Source organism: Capsicum annuum, chromosome 8 (genome assembly GCF_002878395.1).
Source record: "Capsicum annuum cultivar UCD-10X-F1 chromosome 8, UCD10Xv1.1, whole genome shotgun sequence".
In the NCBI taxonomy this organism is placed as follows: domain Eukaryota; kingdom Viridiplantae; phylum Streptophyta; class Magnoliopsida; order Solanales; family Solanaceae; genus Capsicum; species Capsicum annuum.
In genome coordinates this window covers 150,076,711-150,081,652 of record NC_061118.1, presented here as the reverse complement: position 1 = coordinate 150,081,652, position 4,942 = coordinate 150,076,711, and the positions used below count along the sequence as shown (strand labels likewise).

The 4,942-nt window shown below is 29.2% G+C and overlaps 1 protein-coding gene across 2 annotated transcripts in view; it reads right to left on the bottom strand.

Moving 5' to 3' along the window:
• The window catches only part of LOC107839439 (annexin D4), a 2,595-nt gene extending 2,525 nt beyond the window's left edge, over window positions 1-70 (bottom strand). The window contains exon 1 of one of the 2 annotated variants that reach the window (XM_016682924.2): window positions 21-70. The gene's annotated coding sequence lies outside the window, so the exon portion shown is untranslated. Of the gene's footprint in view, window positions 1-17 lie in introns of both variants that reach the window. The other variant, XM_047394577.1, reaches the window with a different exon arrangement.
• Between the last annotated feature and the right edge of the window lie 4,872 nt (window positions 71-4,942).

Sequence of the window (4,942 nt, the reverse complement as noted above, 5' to 3'; positions counted from 1 at the left end):
TGTTTTTTTTTTTTTTTTTTGAAGTTTGTTCTTTGTGTTTGTGTGTGATGGAGAGAGGAGAGTTGAGGGACTCGTAATTCGAGTCCAACTACATTTATATGGGTTACTAGGGGTACTTTTGTCATTTCACTGTTACCAGCCGGTTACCTAAGTTTGATCAAATTTGTAAAAGACTAAAGTAGCCCTCGATGCAATAAATAGCTTGTACTGATGTGGCCAATATTTATTTTAATTTATTTGTCTCATTTATGAAATCAAGAAAATTTTATTACGTTCTTTTAAAATTACCTCTATATTAAATGACTATATAAAGTATATAACTCGCTTTCAAAGCATAATTAATAAGACTAATTTCATAATATAAGTACCTAATTAATATTTTTCTTAATGAATAATATAAGTACCTAATTAATATTTTTCTTAATGAATATGCTAAGTTCATGAGATCAACTAATACGAAATAAGGAAGTACTTCAATAAAGTCTTAATCTTTATTATATCTTTCTTAGTTTATATTAATGTTTACTAAATGTTCAGCGATCTGCTTTGGAAATTTCATGTTAGCACCTGGTTCTGTCCTTTTTGTTGAGCTTTTCTCAAAGTACTAGAAAAGGCATAATGAAAAGATGAAAGTAGACCCAAATAATAAGGCCAAATCTATCGACGGTCCTTGAACTTGACACGAGCTTTTACTTTGACATCTTAAATAGACATTGTTTATTTTTGACACCTCAAATAACTATAAGTATGTCATTTTAATATTTTTTGCTGACATGGCATGGCGAGTATTACACACTCACCATGAGCGCGTGAAGCTTCTTATTTATCCGAAAAAATTTTAAAAACTATGCTTTTTCTTAATTTTTTTTACCCTTTTGTTCATTACTATTTTTGGATAGATATTTTAACATTGAAAGTTTTTTTTCTTAGTTATCATTGGTGAATTCAATGACAAGGAAGAGATGAGCAACACCTTTTACAAAAAAATTCAATTTTTTTGAAGCCTCATTCTTTTTTTTACCATTTTATTCATTATTATTTTTTGATAGATATTTTAACATTGAAAGTTTATTTCTTGGTCATCAATGGTGAATTAATTGGCAAGGCAGAGATGGGCAACACCAATTACAAAAAAAAAAAAAAATTCTCCGACGCCTCATTCTTCAAAGCTAAAAAATTCAATGAAAATCCGTAATGAATTTTTTGATCCAAATTTATTATTTCACAGACCCCATTTATGGGTATGTCGTTATTGTAGTAATGGGTTGCTCAAATTTTCTGTATTTTGAACAAAGCAAAAGAGAAAAATGACGCCGCCATAATGATTTGCTATTGCATTCAGTTATGACCATCGTCAATGAAGAAATCTGAAGAAGTTTTGAAGAAAACAATTTTTGTAATGAGGTATTGGAGAAGACGATTGAGGTGGAGGGCTGTGCTGCAGCACTAATTTGTGAGTGGTGGTAGGAGGGGGGGGGGGCGGAGGGGGTGCAGCAAAAGGTAGGGTGTTTGGAGAAGGTAATCTTGTGGTGGTGATGGGGTGGAGGTAATTGTAGTAGATGATGTTGGGGGAAGGCGAGGAGGGGACTTGGAGAAGATGATATTGGGGGTGGGGTTATTTATTTAATGAACTTTTATTTAAAATTTAAGTTAACTATTTAAAAATTAATTTTTTAAATTATAATTTATTTAAAATTATTATTTTACAAAAAGAACGCCACATGTCGTTTGTTAATTGGTCGTACGCCATGTCAGCAATCATGTGTATTACACACATTTGATAAAATCAACTGATTATAAAAAAAAGTGTCAAAATAACCGTCCATTTGAGGTGTCAAAGTGAAAGATCGTGCTAAGTTACGGAATCTGTCCATGTGTTTGGCCAACTAATAATTTAGACTCAATTAATTTAGAAAATAATGTAAGGGGAATCACTGCACAAAACATTTAGAGTTATAGAATTAGAAGATGGGGTCATATTTGAAGGAATGTATGTGGTTTAGATAATCTACTCTAATTCAAGTATTAATGGTGGCTTCCACAATTTGAACTTGTAATCTATGATCAATTGAAGACGATTTTATCATTACTTCAAAATTCTCTTTCATTCATTCAGACGTATACCGTACTTATAGAAGTCGAAAAGCTATTTCACGTAAAATCATGGCATCGTTGACCTCTAAATTCATATAGTATTTTATTAAGGAACCCACTGATAAAATGAATTTGCAAGGTTTAAATTAAAATCATATATCTTGGAGGCCAAACATGTTTTTGATTAGGCATTTATAGAACTGGGTTACATATTTTTTATGAATTATATATAAGACTACCATTTTGATCCTCCTCATACATCTCTTTTAAGGGGTCGTTTGGTAGAGTGTATTAGAAAATATAATGCAAGTATTAGTTAATATGTACTACTAATATCTTGTTTGGTACGTCTTTTTACCTATATATAACTAATGCAATCATTAGTTATACAATCTATTGTATATTGAAGTATGTATTAGTAATACACTCTATTTCCTATGTATTAGTAATATAAAGACTTTTAACACATGCATTAACTTATTAAATGATCTTAATACCTCTCAATTTTTCTCTCGAAATATTTCACAATTTCTTTTCCCGTTATTTTAATTTACAATAATGAATAGTTGATTTAAATAACCGCAACATATTTTTGTTTTGCTTCAAAGGGTTTTTAAGAAGATAAAAAAAAATCTTGAGACTATTCCTTAATTTTACATCTTGTATTTTATTTTTGTTTCGACTATGTTAATCCGTCAGCGTAATATTTCATGCGCAAAGATAAAGGTCTTGCAATTAATCCTAAATCTCTATATACTAGTTCAACAATAGTAATTATGTTTGAGATAACAAAAGAACTTTATTGCAAAAACAATGTACAAAGTCAAAGAAGGGTATTTTTGTAAACAAATATTTTTTTTAGAGAAATTATGTAAGATATATTATCTCTTATATATCAAACTAAACAATGATAAGAAATAATACATGCATAACTAATGCAAGCATTATTAATACACTATATTCTGCATTATTTTTATACACTCTACCAAACCACTCCTAAGTGGTATGTTTTCTCATACTTCTAGCCTATTATCTCATATTTATGTAAACTTTATTTCATGTTTGATTTGAAATATTAGCTAGGTTAAGAATTATTTTATTCTCATTTCTAAATTTATGCTAAAACAATCTCTACCCATTCCAAATGACCCCAAAGTTTGAAATGTCTCATGCTATTGTAGCCAGATGCGGGATCTAGAATTTGCATTAGGAATTTGAGATTTGAAAAAAAATTAATAATATATATATATATGTGTGTGTTAAACAACATATTCAGTATATTTTTATAAAATTAAAATGTATAATATATATAAAAAATAATTTTAATTATATATATAAGAATATAATTTTCCACGTAAGAGAGATATAAAGAGAAAAGAAAAAGTAGCCTCACGAGAATCACAAGGCAGACATATCTCAAAAGTCTAATGTAACAGAACAGTAGTTCATGTCTTTTTCATTTTTTTATTTTATCTCCATTATTATTATTCTTGTCCATATTATGTCAATTATTATCAAGACAGCTGTGACAGGTGGTTACTTTTCCCCAGTACCTATGCCATGTTTTTAAAATGACACCACATTTAATTTTTTATTTTTATTTTGGTGGGGTGGGGGACGTCATTGATGATAACGTAGAATAACATCACAAATATGAACATCAAGACTTGACGTTAGAAAGATAGAAAAATCCCATTAGAAAAATGAAACAGGTGTGAAATTATTATATTGAGCATGTACTGGCACTGTGGTACGTGATCAATGCCATGTGAACGGGTTATGTATGTCCAACAACTTTTTTATTTATATACGCACTATATAACTCACATTCTTTAATTATTTATAACTAAACTAAAAGAGAGAAAAATATTTATTGAAGGGTACTGGATAGTCCAGAAGCTTCCTAGCTATACTGAACTAATTAGCTCAATATTAATGGTTAGTCAAAAACAATATGGAATGGAAAGACCAGGTCTTTAAGCTTATTTGGTTTCATTACTGTCACAATTTTCCTATTGTATAACAAGTCCTAAAAAATTACTACAATTTACCTACGTGGTTAGTGTTTTAATATTAGTAGCTTCACGTAACTTGGGAATTTGTAGATTTACAGTTATTCATTTTAAAATTATTTTAGAGGTAAATTTTATGATACTTCCTTGAACAGAAAAAAATTGTTGGTAGTTGGATGGTACAAGCTATACAGATAAGCTTTGATTTGTATTTTGTACGTGTCCTTTACCAGCATTCAATTATATTTATTTATCTATCTATCTATCACGTAATCTTCTAATTAGATTCCTTACATCCTTTTTAATTATTATTATTATTTTATTATTATTATTTATTTGATATTTGATTTGTTTTGTTCTTCCACTCATGAGTAGGGATGTTCATGGGTTTGATTAAAAACCAAATCGAGCCATAAATCGAATCAAATCGATGTTTGATTTGGTTTAGTTAGGTTTGGTTTTAGATTTTAAAAAATCGATGCTAATGGTTTGGTTATGGTTTTACTAAAAAAAAAAATTGTGAAAATAACCAAACCGAATCGATAAATTTTAAATATATATATATTATAATTATTACTAATAAATTAACCCTACGGTCCCTACCTCACTTTTTCTACTTCAACTTTCACAATACGTAATACATCAACTGTTGCTTCTTTTGTTCTTCATTGAAAGACAGTGATACCAACCGGTATCTACAACACCAAAACAGTCCGCAAACAGTCACAACAACACACCTAAACCTGCAACAACAAGAAAAAAATATGATACAAGAAGCAAACACAAACTTGAAACAATAAAAGGATAGGTAACTTGACACAAAGAGAACACATAAT